The 16,517-nt window shown below is 38.1% G+C and overlaps 1 protein-coding gene and 1 pseudogene across 2 annotated transcripts in view; one reads left to right on the top strand and one right to left on the bottom strand.

The window, feature by feature from the left end:
- Marchf1 (membrane associated ring-CH-type finger 1) overlaps positions 1-16,517 on the bottom strand; it is a 524,397-nt gene that overhangs the window by 407,002 nt on the left and 100,878 nt on the right. The window lies entirely within an intron of this gene.
- Positions 1,962-2,303, top strand: LOC129685277 (40S ribosomal protein S20-like; annotated as a pseudogene).

Consider the following 16,517-nt stretch of genomic DNA (forward strand, 5'->3'; position numbering starts at 1 on the left):
CTTCTTCTCCTCCCATGCCCCTCTCCCAGTCCACTGATAGGGGAGGTCCTCTTCCCCTTCCATCTGACCCTTGCCTATCAGGTCTCATCAGGACTTGCTGCATTGTCTTCCTCTGTGGCCTATGAAGGTTGTTCTCCCCACTGAGGGGGTGGTGATCAAAGAGCCAGCCACTTAGTTCATGTCAGACAACCCCTGCTCCCCTTAGTAGGGAACCTACTTAGAGGCTGAACTGTCATGGGCTACATCTGAGCAAGAGGTCTAGGTTATCTCCATGCATGGTCCTTGGTTGGAGTATCAGTCTCAGAAAAGACCACTGGGGCCAGGTGTTTTAGGTCTGTTGATTTCCTTGTGGATTCCTGTCCCCTCCAGGTCTTTCTATCTCTCCCTTCTTTCATGAGATTTCTTACATTCTGTCCAAAGTTTGGCTATGAGTCTCAGCATCTGCTATGAGTCTCAGTACCCTGCAGAGTAGAGTCTTTCAGAGGCCCTCAGTGGTAGGCTCCTGTCCTATTCTCTGTTTTTTCCCACTTCTGATGTCTATCCCATTTGCTGAGTGAGGAGTTACCCTAGGGCCCTCCTGTTTGTTTAGCTTCTTTCAGAGCATAGATTTTAGTATGCTTATATGATATTATCTGATTATATCCACTTATAAGTGAGTATATACCAGTGTGTCTTTCTGCTTCTGGAATACTTCACTCAGGATGATCTTTTCTAGATCCCATCATTTCCCTGCAAATTTCATGATATGCTTGTTTTTAATTGCTGAGTAGTATTCCATTGTGTAAATGTACTGCAATTTCTGTATCCATTTTTCTGTTGAGGGACATCTGGGTTGTTTCAATATTCTGGCTATTATGAATAAAGCTGCTATGAACATGATTGATCAAATGTCCTTGTTGTATAGTTACACATATTTTGGATATATGCCTAGGAGTGGTATAGCTGGATCTTGAGGTAACACTATTCCAAATTTTCTGAGAAAACACCAGACTGATTTCCAAAGTGGTTGTGCAAGTTTATATTCCCACCAGCAATGAAAAAGCGTTCCCCTTTCTGCACATCCTCTACAGCATATGATGTCACTTGAGTTTTTAATCTTAGCCATTCTGATGGGTGTAAGTTGAAATCTCAGGGTCGTTTTGATATGCATTACCCTGATGACTAAGGACATTGAGAATTTCTTTACATATCTTGAAGAAAAAATTCTTAATTTCATATGCAAAAACAAAAACCCAGAATTGCTAAACCAATCCTGTACAATAAAAGCTTCTGGAGGTACCGTCATCCCTCATCTCAAGCTGTACTATAAAGCAACAATAATAAAAAACTACATGGTACTAGCATAGAAACATGATGGTGGATCAATGGAATCGAAGAGGAGACCCAAAAATAAACCCACACACCTGCAGGTACCTAATTTTTTTTCAAAGAAGCCAAAACCATTCAATGGAAAAAAGACAGCATCTTCAACAAATGGTGCTAGTCTAACTGGATGTCTACAGGTAAAAAAATGCAAATAGTTCCATATTTATCACCCTGCACAAAGCTAAAGTCCACGTAGATCAGATACCTCAACATAAAACCAGACACACTAAACCTGTTAGAAGAAAAAGTGGGGAAGAGCCTTGAACTCATTGCCACAGAAGACAACTTCCTGAAAAGAACACCAACAGCTCAGGCTCTGTGTTCAACAATTAATAAAAGGGACCACATGAAACTGAAAACCTTCTGTACAGCAAAGAACACTGTCATCAGAATAAAAGGATAGCTTACAGATTGGGTAAGGATCTTCAATAACCCTAGATCTGACACATGGCTAATATCCAGAATATATAAAGAACTCAAGAAGTTAAACAGCAAAAAATCAAGTAATCCACATAAAAAATGGGGTACAGAGCTAAACAGAGAATTCCCAAAAGAGGAATATCCAAAGGTGGAGAAACACTTAAAGAAATGCAGCAATGGCTTTTAAAGATACCAGAAAGATGCCCAGAAAGACTCACTGGATCCGAATCATGATGACCAGCTGAAATGTGAAGGCACTGGAGAAGGTGTGTGCTGACTTGATCAGAGGTGCAATGGAAAAGCCTCTGAAAGTGAAAAGACCAGTGGACATGCCTACCAAGACACTGAGAATCACTACAAGAAAAACACCTTGTAGTGAATGTTCCAAAACATGGGATCATTTGAGAATACACAAGCGACTCATTGACTTACACAGTCTTTTGGAGATGGTTAAGCAGATTACTTCCATCAGTATTGAGCCAGGAGTGGAGGTTGAAGTCACCATTGCGGATGCCTAAGTCAAATATGTTAGTTAATTGACGTTACCATTTTTATTTTAAATGATTACTGTAAAGTACAAGAAATCTACCTGAATCCACCTCTTAGGTCAAGTAGAATCCAGGTAAGTACTGCCAATCAACAACCTAAGTTTCTCACCTATTGCCTATTCCAGAGGGTAGGGTTCCTCCCCCTTTCCCTGTTTTTGGGACTCCCCTCCCCCAACTACCAAAACCTTGGGTCCAAAAGTTTCATATGTGTGCCAAGACTGAACAGGCTCTTTTGTGTCTGTGCTGCCCACTCCTGTGTCGTAATCTCATCACTGGGAACCTAGTCCTCTTTTGAGCAGCTCACTTTCTGTTTACCAGATCACTAGATTCTTTAACCCAACACTGGGTAATTGGTGGGTTTTCCCATCTGGTTAGCATAAATACTTCCTACCCTTCTCATCAATCTACATCTAAACACTTCTAGGACATTTTTCCTTGGGTGAGAGTTTCCTCTACCAGCAGTTTTGTCTAACTCTACCTCTCTTTAACACACCAACATTTACTAGGTAAACGGTGTGTGTCCTGCTATAGCTTTGGTCTCAGACCAGCACTGATGAACTGCTAAAATACATTGTACCAATTTCCTCAAGTCAAGCCTTGCTCTTGGGATGCCTTAATGGTTCACTGAATCCTACTCTCCCATGGGAAGTCCACTAACCTATCCCTCTAGTTTCCACTCTGGAATGCCTTTAGGTGAATTTCAGATCCCTACACCTTGTGCCCTCTATAAGGGCTTCTAAACTTACACACCTCTGCAACCAAATTTGGCCTCAATATCCATTATAACAGATCCATAATGGGACCTTTTTACCAGCAATCTGGTAAATGGAAGGAGGTTCCCTATATTCAAACGTTTTCTTTTCTTCATTCCAAACCTTACTTCTCTACTAGTTCTCCCAAAAAAGTTTCAAATGTATACCTAACTTTCTCCCTAACTTACTTAACTTTATCTTATGCCTATATATGTCCCAGTGTCCTGTCAAATCCATGTTTCCTATACCCATGACAGCACCACAGTAGCTACCCACAGGTGATGCAGCCTAACCTTGCAGACTATGTCAAGCTGGCCCTGCAATTGTCCTCCCAACCACAGATGTTCTCACAGATCCTGGAGAGCAGCAAAAGAGCCTGCTTTCCTCAGATTTGGCCAAAACTTCAGCCTTTTGGACCACTCTGTCCTCCAAATGTTGTTTCTTTGGGTTTCTCATCAACACTCCATCCATGGCATGCTTTTCTAGATTTGGCAACTTCTCTGGATTTGTATTTTGGGTCTCACTCTACCTCTATGATCATGCTTTAATCTGAAGCAAGATTGGCATGTCAATTTTTCTGACACCCATCTCTAATCCCACTGCTGTCTTATGAAAAATCATTTTCTGAAGGGTTTGTAAACAAGAATTAAACAAAACTATCAATCATTGATGTCTGTGTACAATGACGTCTTCTCCTATAGTTCTTGTACCATAGGACTGGATTTTAGGAGTTATTTAGACTGCTCATAGATGTTTCTAAATAATTTTATATCTATCCTTTTAAAAACACTTCATTATGAAATTTTGTGTTATATTGTCCATGCTGATGTAATTGTAGCCAATTCATGCTTATTCCCAGCCCTTCTATTTCTTGCATATTCATGCTCTTCTAATCTTATGCACAATACCCTGATTGTTCAAGTATATACATGAATAAATTTCAAGGTTGTTACTGAAAATGTTCCAACCCAATAACTTGTTTATCTCTCAATCAATGTTCATTGGCCAATTATGATCAGTCTCCCTAGATTTGCATTACAAATGACTACATCATACACTTGATCCTAAGACTAAGCATTTTACTCATTGACCAATTCTTCCTACTGTCCATCTCATTGTGTCAAATATATTAATTCAAAAATTCTTCAGCTTAAATGGGATATATAATTACTGAATTCACCATCTTTTTCTATTCCTTGTTTGACTTCCCTTAACACTTTGGTTTATTTTTTACTTAAATCCCATGCCTGCAATTGCCTTTTCCAGTCATTCTCATGTTCCTTGCATTCTCATAACTTTTCCTGAAAAAATTAAATTTTCTGGAAAAAAATTTAAGATTAGTTCATTCATCTTGATCGTTACCCAGAAAATTCTTTCCTAAACATGTTGAAAAATCAAGAGAAAACCATACTAATCGGTCTTCATTTAAATGAATACCTCTTACTGCCAGTGGAGACACAGTTTCTCTGGGAATGCTATATCCCCCATACCTCTGATGCCACCTCCCCATCCTTGTTATTATCCTTGTCTCATATAACAACTTGGCTATTCCTAAAGACCAGAAAAGCAGTTCCCATATTCTCATTATTCCATGTACCCAGTCATCTTTAACTGGGTTCTTTGCACCTCTCCTCACTTTAAGATGAGTGAGTATTCTAAGCTTCATTGTAAGCTTACCTTTACCAGTTCTTTCTATATCAACTAAAAATCTTTTTCCCACATACTTGTATCCTCCCCGAAAACTTTTGTTCTCTTTACTTCACCACCATTTTCCTGTATACTTCATTATTTTCATCTGCACACAAATATGCTTTTTTGTAATAAAAATAAACCACTCCCCAGAAGGCACTCCATTTCATTGATTTTCTTCACCTCCAAAATTTGTTCTCAAATTATCCCCTCTCCTCTCACTTGATCATTCAGCCCCAAAAGACTCCTTTTGCCCTGGACAAAAATGAATCCACACTGTTAAATGTAAGCCTAGATCAGTGGCACACTGTATAAATCTATTTCTTCTTTTAAAATATATTCTTTACTTGGCCTCCATGACACAGTGCTCTTGTCACTTATCCCTAATTCCTTCTTGTTATTTTTATCACCTTCGCTGGCTCTATTTTATTTTCAGGCTCTAACACAAGAAAAGTTCAAGTTTCTAACCTTGGACTTGTTTATTTAAGCTGAGTTCTAAGCTGTTATCACTTTTGCTACTTTAAAGAGGATAAAAACGTTTATCCCCAAAATGCCCATACATAGGGCCACTGTCCTGATTTGAGATTTACATTCAACCCTAAAGTTTGAAGACTTCATTTGAAACTTGTAGTGGTTAATCTCAGTTGATAATTTGATATACAAAACAATCTGGAAGGTGGGCCTCTAGGTATGCCTGTGAGGGATTACCTTGATTAGGGTAATTGAAGTTGGAAGATCTGCCCACTGGCAATGATGGCATTTGTTATTTTTTTATTTTTATTTTTTTTTTGGACTTGGAACCTGTATGGTATAAAAAGGAAGAGGAAAATAAAGCCTACATATTCTGTTTCCACTTGCTGAGTGCAGACAAAATGTGACTAGCTGCCTACTACTGTGCCTTCCCCAACTGAGGCCATGTTTGTCCTGCTATGATGAACTGTATCCCTCTGAAACCGTGAGCCAAAATAAGCCACTTCTCCATTGCATTGCTTTGATAATGCTATTTTATCACTGTAAGGAAGAGTAACTAAGACAAATGTAAATAGCTCAAACAGAACAAATTCAAATAGTGTCCTTGCTTATACATACACATGCTTCTCCATATCATTTTCCTCAGCATATAGCAAGAAAGTAAGTTTATAGTAATTAAAGCTGGGATCTCTCTCTCTCTCTCTCTCTCTCTCTCTCTCTCTTTCTCTCTTTCATTTTATTTTTAAACTAAGGATGTTTACAGGTCAGGCTGTTGAACTGACTTATCTTCAACCCTGACCTTTGCTTTCTGATATTCATATAACTTGCTCCTCAGATTCTTTGTCTTCCCTGAAGCCTTCCCAAGAACCTTTCTTGTCTTCCAATATTATTTGTGTTCTGTCTCTTGATTGAGATATTACCTACAGGTTTTCATGCTGAATTTTAATGTTATCTAGTTCCACGTGCATGTGAGTTTCATGAGATTGTGTCCCCGTGGCGCCCATGCTTAGAGAGTGACTGTGACTGGAGGAATGGTGAGCCCCCCTCTACTCAATACACAATGCAAAGTTGTATTAGGAAGAACAAGGAGGAAGAAATGAGTATTATATTTTTATGCTCAAAGCACAGTTTTTATTTAGAAAAGATTGTGTTCTCATATTTTTTTTATTATTATTCAGCAGCCCTTCTGATTTTTCAGTCAATACTGCTTCTGTCCCAATAAATACAATGGCCCCATAATTTCTGGCATAACAGCTTTTACAAGTTCATCCTTTGCTTAGCCATTACACCCAAGAAATAAAATGATAAAGAAAGATTAAAGACTTTTCTTCATGCGGGAGAGATGGTTCAGAGGTTAAGAACACTAGCTGCTCTTCCAGAAGTCTTTGAGTTCAATTCCCAGCAACCACATGGTGGCTCACAACCATCTATAATGAGATCTGGTGCCCTCTTCTGGCATGCAGATGTACATACAGACAAAACATTGTATACATAATAAATAATTTTTAAAAGATTTTTCTTCAATCTAGTTTAATTACCAGTGATCTAAATCTATTCAGTAAACACAGCTTTGGTATTATTGCCATCCATTGCTTGTAAAGAGTCAATAATGAATTGCTGTTGATATCAGAATCAACTTTATTGTTGATGCTATGAATTAAAAAGGATCATTGCAGAGTGTCTTATGTTTAGTTAATAGCACACATTGTTAGCATTTTCTGGGCTTGATGCTGTGGTAGTCATTGCAGGAATACAGATAGTTTTATAGCATATTTAATAGGAAAGCTAGATATATCCATTGATTAGTGATGTAGTAAAACCAATATTGTGACTCAACAAAGATTACAATTAACATTCACAGTGTTTCAAGATAACAATAATTTATCAGTTTGGTGAATTTCAAGTCTTTGTGGTCTATTCAGAGCTAACTCCTACAAAACAAGCAGGAAAACTTTGCTATCTTTTATTTCTTCCATAATTTTATGCAATTTGGCAAAGAATTTCCTAATTCATAGTTCAAGTTTATTGATTCTAAGTGATATACACTGTAAAAAAGTTATAGAAAGACAAAGGGACAGCATAGGTTCAAAACCCAACTTTGGTGTTAAAGTAGCCAAGAGCCCTTTATAAAGCAAGGCCGCTTCTCAAATCTTCTTTCTTTTCTTCCACCTGACTATTTGACTATCGTGGGTGAGAATGACAATGATTTAATAAAATATTAAGAATGAATCATCTATTAACCAGAGATTGAAGTAGTAGTTATTAGTAGAGTTAAGTTCAGCATATGTCCTATTCTTAAGCTGTTTACCCCGATGGCAAACTTTTCACTGTCTATTTTATGAATGCAGGTATCTTCATTAGTATTTGGTTACCTGTCTTAAACACATAATCCCTCCACTTGCTTGTAGCTATTGTTATATTTATTCCTGCTGGCGTTGGGCCAGCCTTCTCTTTTCCACAACTCCTTAGAGAATCCAGTGCGGCATTACCTACTGCACATAGAGAGGTTTAATAAGTTTTCAAGCCCTGGGGATATTTTTTCAGAGTTAAAATTGTTACAGAAAAGCACAGAGTGAAAAATGGGCTGCAAAGGCTCGGGCAGTAAAGATTTACAGAGGTACTGACATTTCTCTTCCCAGTGGAGCAATTGCTGTGTCTTCTTTCAGATATTCAGACTCCCTAGTAAATTTAAGAAAGCATCCAAAACATCCAAAACGTTCCTCTTTATCCCAGCTACCAAAAACCACACTTCAGGAAGTGCCAAGTAAATGATGCCAACATAGAACTACCTCTAGTGCTTGGCTTCCTGTGCCCTCTATATAAAATCTGCTCTTTGGAATCAGTGTCAAACCCCAGGCCTTGCAAGAAGTAGAACAGAACTATATCATTCCACTGGGCAATTCTGCTTCAGAATTGTCAGGTGATTAGGAAAGTGTTGCTAGTGGGAAGAGACCCTTTTCTTTTAGTACTTTTCATATTACCTACTTTTCATTCCTGAAAGAACAGTAACACACCAAGAAGCACTGTCAGGCATACCAGGCAATATGCGATGCCATATTAAAACAGACTAACATGGCTAATGTGAACTGTATGCTGGGTCTCACAGTAGTGTCTCCATTTGCTCTAGCAGCTATACCATGTCTACATTACCATTAAAGGATAGCCATTTAAAAATATAACCTAGAACCACTGCACAGATGTAGCCCATGATAGTTCAGTGTCCAAGTGGGTTACATCGTAATAAGGGCAGGGACTGCCTCTGACATAATCTGATTGGCCTGTTCTTTGATCACCTCCCCCTGAGGGGGGAGCAGCCTTACCAGGCCACAGAAGATGACAATGCAGCCACTCCTGATGTGACCTAATAGAGTAAGATCAGAAGGAAGGAGAGGGGGACCTCCCCTACCAGTGGACTTGGGGAGGGGCATGCATGCAGAAAGGGGAGGGAGGGTGGGATTGGGAGGGGAGGAGGGAGGGGATTATGGGGGGATACAAAATGAATAAAGTGTAATTAAGAGTAAAAAATAAAAAAATTAAAAAAATATGTAATTAAATATTAAGATGGCAACAACAGCGTTTCTCGTGGTTTGATGCTGTAATGACAGACGGCTGACTGCATAGAAAACGGCAGTGATATTGGTTGCTCTCTACTGCCTGAAGTGGCAGCAGAGGAGTGAACACATCATCTCAAAGATATTCAGTGTTGTGTATTTGTTGATGGCCTTTTTCTAAGTGAGAAAAGTCTGTGAGCCACAATTTCTATCATCATATAATTTGCAAATATTTGTTGAAATCACCTATTGCACATTAATGTCTTTTTCTTCTCCTAAACAAGACAATAAGCTAGGAAATCCTCACTGCACTGGTCTCACAACACCCTCATTTTCAGGACACATATCTCCTGCCAAGATCATGACTGAGTCTGTTTCTTAAAATCTATGCATTACCAAGTATAATAAGCAAAGACATATATTAAGATATGCCAGCCTCCTTACAGCATACTTATAGCTAAGCTCTCCACATCTATTGTAGAATTTATATCAGAGCCATTTTATGGCTTCAGGGTTGACTAACCTTGTCTGACTCATGACCCCTTCATGTTTCTGAGGTATGCTGTGTTTTCCCTCCTCCTCTCCCTCCCTTTAAATCTTCCAAATGCCTCTTTTCATTCTAGATAGTCTATTCCCAATGATCTCCATTTCTAATAACTGTTAGCTCCTCACCCTACACTTCAGAGTCACACATTTCAGATGACTGTAATTTCTAAGAAATCATTTAATCTTATAAATGTATTGACAACCTTGAAAAATGCCACTTTTGTGGTAAGCACAATCATTTCTGGTTTTGAATGTATTCTCTACATAATCCCGTGTGTGTGTGTGTGTGTGTGTGTGTGTGTGTGTGCACATGTGAGTGTGTTCATACATTAATGGTGTGTGCTGTCTTTACTTTCTAGTGTAGTTCAGACTCTGTAACTATAATTCTGCTAATTACAAGATATTCTTGTGTAATGTGAGTTAGGGATGGTTCAGTTGGTGACAATTGCTAAATGCCTATTTGACTCATTTACATAAAAGTAGACAATTATAATATTTTGCCATGCTAGTTGAAAAATCAATCAATATTTAACGCACACTGTGCGTTTATAAATCAACACTCAATCATGAATACAAGTTTATAGAGAGAATTTTTATTCTACATGACACTGTGTTTAAAACTTTTATATTGTGTTCTAGTAATAAAATAAATAAAATGTGCCCAGTGATTTAAATTATTTATACATCCTTAATCAGATTCATTTTATGTGTAAAGTATAACAATGATAATAAGGACATACTCTCAAACACATATGTTTTTCACTTAGTATTTATGATGCTTTCAAAAAATATTTTGTTTTTAATTATCTCTCTCTCTCTCTCTTTCTCTCTCTGTGTGTGTGTGTGTGTGTGTGTGTGTATGTGTGTGTGTGTGTGCCACATGCCTATGTATGGGTTTGTGCACATGAGTACAGGTGCCACCAGTGACCAGAAAAGTACATTGGATCCATTGTAGCTGGGATTACTGCTGGCTATGAGCTGCCCAACATGGGTGCTGTGATCCAATATGGATCTTCTGTAAGAGAAAAACATGGTCTTAAGCTGGTGACCTATTTCTCCTGGTCCAATATTGGGAGTGCTTATAAACACTTTCTACTCTCAATTTGGCTACTTTTGTTTAAATATTATATAAAAATACAATTTTGAGGTAAATCTCTCTACATGTAATCCTTTTAGAATATGAGTTCAAAATCTCATAAAACAAATTTCTTAGAATCACTGAATCTCCTGAAAGACATCCTAAGCAAGTTTAAGCAAAATATAATTAACTAATTGTTAGAAGATTCTGTTGAATATTGAACATTTCCTGATTCTTACCATCTACAAATCATACTTTTATGTCGGCAATATCAAAACATGGTTAGGCTTTAAAATCTCTGGAATGGAACTAAAAAAGAGGAATCTCAATTTTGAGAACTCTACCCTAAAAGAGCAGGGGTCAGCTTAGCAAAAGGAGAAATATTATAAAGCCAGCAGTAGTGTCAAGTAGAAACCCAGAAATCAGGAGAGCCTAAGTGAAGAGACAGAAAGAATAGCTAACTGAGTACCCTCAGTGGAAGTCTGTATTTAGAGACCCAGCCTTAAGCAGAGCACATTTTAGGGAAAGTCAGTCACTCAGTAGAAAATCCTTATTATTTATATATATATATATTTATTTATTTATCTATCTATCTATCTATCTATCTATCTATTTATTTATTTATTTATTGCTCATAGGCCAAGATCCATCCCTTCCTGGAAGGAACTTACATTTTCTTTTTTTTTTCAGGATGTTTTTCAGGACCACATGTGTATATGTGTAAGCACCTGTTAGAGAATTTTGAATTTCCTCCTTCTGAAGTCTTTGCCTCAGTCTTTTTTTCAAATTTTTTTTATTTTTATTAATTACAGGGTATTTACATTGTATCCCAGCTGCAGCCCTCCTGCATCCCCTCCTAATCTCACCCTCCCTCCCTCTTCTTCTCCTATACCTCTTCCCCAGTCCAATGATAGGGGAGGTCCTCCTCCCTTTCCATCTGACCATAGTCTATCAGGTTTCATCAGGACTGGCTTCTTTGTCTTCCTCTGTGGACTGATAAGGCTGCTCCACCCTCAGGTGGAGGTGATAAAAGAGCCAGCCTATGAGTTCATGCCAGAGACTGTCCCCTTTCCTATTATTGGGGAACCCTCTTGGACACTGAGGTGCCATGGATTACATCTGTGCAGGGGTTCTAGGTTATCTCCATATATGGTCCTTGTTTGGAGTATCAGTCTCACAAAAGATCCCTGTGCCCAGATTTTTTGGTTTTGTTGCTCTCCTTGTGGATCTCCTGTTTCCTCCAGGTCTTTCTATGTCCTCCTTCTTTCATAATATTCTCTGCACTCTGCCCAAAATTTGGCTATGGATCTCAGGATATGTTTTGATCCTCTACTGGCAATTTTTTTGATCGATTCCACTTGCCAAAGCTGAATCAAGAACAGGTAAATCAATTAAATAGTCCTATATCCCATAAGGAAATAAAAGGTGTCATCAAAAGTCTCCCATCCAAAAACAGCCCAGGGCCAGATGGTTTCAGTGCAGAATTCTACCACACTTTCAAAGAAGAGCTAATACCAATACACTTCAAACTATTCCACAAAATAGAAACAGAAGGAACATTACCAAACTCATTCTATGAAGGCACAGTCACCTTGATACCTAAACCTCAAAAAGACCCAATGAAGAAAGAGAATTTCAGGCCAATCTCTCTTATGAACAGTGATGCGAAAATACTCAGTCTTAATAGCCAATGCAGCCATTCAGCAATGCAGTCATGCATTACACCATTATGTATGATCTTACTCCAATTAAAGAAGAAAAGGCCTAACTGAATAAATTTAAAAAAATCAATCGTATTGTGCTTCACAACAAACTTTTTCTGTATTTTATTGAACATCTCTAGTTAAGAATATTGTATTTCATGTTCTAAACCAACTATTTCTTAATCTATTGGGGAGGCATTTCTAAAGTATCAATAAAGTTATTTTTTCTTACGTGTCAATACCTGGTATTGATATTTTGACAGTTGCATTCACCCACTGGGAAACCCAGTCGTTTTTAATGCAACAGACAAAAAAGAAAATAAAAAACCACAAAAACGGGGGCACAGTGGACATTCCTGTACTTTAATTCTGAGCCAAAATAATAGCATAAAATGATTGGCTGTGGCAAGGATATTATAATTTTCATTTTTTTCAACATATTTATTGAGCATCCAACATGAGCATTCATCATTACAGCTGATGACTGTTTTAGCTACCTAATGGAACTGCAGCAGGCATTTGCTCTTTTCAACAGCTCTTCAAATCTTTATGTTACATGTAAAGACTTGAAGTTTCAAAACATAACATGGTTTACCCAATCATGAACTAACTTCAACCGCATGGCTATTTTGTATGTATTTTCTCGAATCTGTACCAGTGATTATATCATGGCAAGGGAGGAAGAGGTCATTCTGCTGAATGCAGAGGCAACAACAGTCCTGCCTGGTAAATGTAGAACTTAACATCAGTGAAAATATTCGCTCAGGGGTTGGTGTTACACAGAAGAGATTTAGGCAATCAGTGTTGCTGCTTTATCTCTGAACATTTGACACTAACTGAATCTTAGGAAAGCTTAAGTAATTACCAAATTTTATTTTATTTTTATTTATTCTTTGAGAAATTCATACAGTATAATTTATATTTCTTCCCATCCACCCACCCCTCCTTTTATGTTCCTTCTGTCTCTTAATAAATAAAAATAAAAGAAGCCACTAAAACCCGTGGAATCTTATTTCTGTTGGCCAATTATTCCCAAGCAAGTACCTTCAGTATATTGTGGTTGATATACCCAGTGTCAAGCCACTGAAGAAGACTGATTTTCTGTCTCCCAGCAGCTATGATTTGCCAATTACTTTTTGGCTGGGGTTGGGGTACTGTGCCCACTTCCTCTCTGCTGTGCTGGGATTTTTCTGGTTTGAGCTTGTACAAATCTTCTGAATGCTGATACGGATTCTTAGTGTTTACAGGTGTATCTGCCCTGTTGTCCACCACCTCTTTCATGAAGGTCTCCCTGTCACTTTCTCCATCTCTTTCCACTCCTAAATATTTGGTGATGGATAGCATGTCTAACTTTTTATACCAACAGTATTAATCTTGTCCATTTAACATGTTACTACATAAACTTCAACTATTTTCTAAATAATGTGGAAAATGTGCATGTAAATCCATATCTGTTAGTACACATGGCTTAATAATTCAGAATAACCATATGTCTCATAGGTAGGAAAGCTAAAGATGCTAAATTCCTGGTATTCTGAGAAGATAAATTTATATAATAAACAAATTGTGTAAAACTCTTATGTGTTACCCCTGAAACCATATAATGGTAGATTTGTAATAAACACCAATGAATGGATACTTAATGTTTTCTCTCTAACAGAAGTGCTTCCAGGAAACTTCTGGGTTCACTCATATCTTCCCTTCGAACTCTCTTTAATGAGTAGTGGGGGAAATAAACAGGATGCTAAAGGAGAGTCTGAGAAGTGTCTAGGCTCATTACCTTGCAGAGACTAGGATACTGCTCACGTTGAAGAGGAAAACATGGCTACCGTGAAGATAAGAAGGTACAGGAGGCTAAAACCTGTGTCTGAGCAGACCTGAAACCGCATGTCAATTTATTATTTCAACCCCCAAATCTTAAAATGTGTTTATATCAAATAAGTATATTTTTAACTTATTTATCTTTATATGTATCTGTGAATATCTGTGGGTATTCACAGAGGCCAGAGGAGATTGAAGGAGCGTCTAGGGCTGGGCTTACAGGCAGCTGTGAGATGCCCTATGTGAATGTTGTGAAGCAAATTTTTATTCTTTGGGACAACAGCAGGTGCTCCCGACCACTGTATCATCTCTCCAGCTCTCATCAGTTTTTTTTTCTTTTTTAAATTTATTTTTTATATACAAAAAGCTTTACAGATTTGGAAGTGATTACAGGCATGTGAAACAATCCCGGCATCTGTGTCATTAACTAGTTCCTCACCTCCCTTTATCTACATTGTAGCAGGCTTGGATGTTACCAAAACCAGAGTATGTTTACACCTCAGAGTTAAAGAGGAAGTTTAGCTTTAAATTGAAAATCACCTAGATACTGTCAAGGTCCTGGGCAAAAAGTCAGTATTTCCTTTTTTTTTTTTTTTTTTTTTTTTTTTCCAGAGCTGAGGACCAAACCCGGGGCCTTGTGTTATGCTAGGCAAGTGCTCTACCACTGAGCTAATTCCCCAATTCCCCAGTATTTCCTAAGGACAAGTTAAGGGCTATATCTTGACTGGCTTGATTTTGGTATCACATATAATATTCAATTGTATATTCTTGTATATTGTCCCTCTCCACCCCCTAATATCTGATTCTGTCCCTTCTTTCTTCCTACTCAAAAAAACCAACATAATTTTATTCAGTGTTAATGCTTTTGACATTCATTGAAAATCAGTACATATGCCTATGAGAAATATTTTTCTTTTTTCATGTTTTATTATGTATTACAATTTATTCTTTTGTATCCCTCTGTAGCCCCCTCCCTCATCTCCTCCCAGTTTCACCCTCCCTCCCTCTTCTTCCCCTATGCCCCTTTCCTAGTCCACATATGGGAGGTCCTCTTCCTCTACTCTTTGACCCTAGCTTATCAGATCTCATCAGGACTGGCTGCATCCTCTTCCTCCGTGACCTGCCAGGTGGAGGTGATTAAAGAGCCAGTCATTGGGTCCATGTCAGAGACAGACCCTGATCCCCTTACTACAGAATCCACATGGAGACTGAACTGCCATGGGCTACATCTGAGCAGGAGGTCTAGGTCCTCTCCATGCATGGTCCTTGGTTGGAGCAGATTTTTTGGCTCTGTTGGTCTCTTTGTGTAGCTCCTGTCCCCTCCAGGTCTTTCTATATCCCCCTTCCTCCAAATGATTCCCTACATTCTGCCCAAAGTTTAGTTGAGTCTTAGCATCTGCTTCAATACCCTTCTGGGTAGATTCTTTTAGAGTTCCTCTGTGGTAGCCTTTTGTCCTGTTCCTTGTCTTCTCCCACTGCTGATGTCTATACTGTTTGACCTTCTGAATGAGGATTAAGCCTCTTCCCTAGGGTCCTCTTGGTTGTTTAGCTTCTTTAGGACTATAGATTTTATTATGTTTATACTATATTATATGGCTAATATCCACTTATAAGTGAGTATATACCTGGTGTGTCTTTCTGTTTCTAGGTTACCTCCTCAGGATGATCTTTTCTGGCTCCCTCCATTTGCCTGCAAATTTCATGATTTCCTTGTTTTTAATTGTTGAGTACTATTCCATTGTGTAAATGTACCACAATTTCTTTATCCATTCTTCTGTTAAGGGACATCTTGGTTGTTTCCAGATTCTGGGTATTACAAATAAAACTACTATGAACATAGTTGAGTAACTGTCCTTGTTATATGGTTGAGCATCTTTTGGATATATGCCCAGGAGAGGTATAGCTAGATCTTGACATAGCATTATTCCTAATTGTCTGAGAAAGTGAGAGATGTGTTTCCAAAGTGGTTGTACAAGTTTACATTCCCACCAGCAATGGAGGAGGGTCCCCTTTCTCCACATCCTCTCCAACATGCCTCATCCCTTGAGTTTTTTATCTTAGCCATTCTGATGGGTGTAAGGTGGAATTTCAGGGACCTTTTGATTTTCATTTCCTGGTGACTCAGGGCATTGAACATTTCTTTAAGTGTTTCTCTGCCATTCAATATTCCTCTGTTGAGAATTATCTCTTTAGTTCTATACCCCATATTGTGATTTATTAAAATATATTGAGTTGCTTTATTGATAATTTTCAATTCATACATTTCTTGGACTTTTGAGACCTTAGCAGCAGAAAATGGGCATACATTAAAATTTCCCCATTTCTTCTGATGCCTGTTCATTCCTTGGACATTAAGTCTGAAAACCTGAAAGCTGCATTTGGAGGAATATCTCAGTGGCAGAGCACATAGTTGGGAGGAGAGTGGATTAAACACTCAGCTCCAAAGAGGAAATTGGACAAATGAAACCAGAACAGGAAAAGAAAAGAGCAAAAAGATGAAACAAGAAATTAATTGGATAACTTGGTTTGTTGGTGTTTAAGTTCTTGAGTTCTTTATATATTCCAGATATTAG

Source organism: Psammomys obesus, unplaced genomic scaffold (assembly GCF_907164565.1).
Source record: "Psammomys obesus unplaced genomic scaffold, mPsaObe1.curated_primary_1811, whole genome shotgun sequence".
NCBI lineage: Eukaryota > Metazoa > Chordata > Mammalia > Rodentia > Muridae > Psammomys > Psammomys obesus.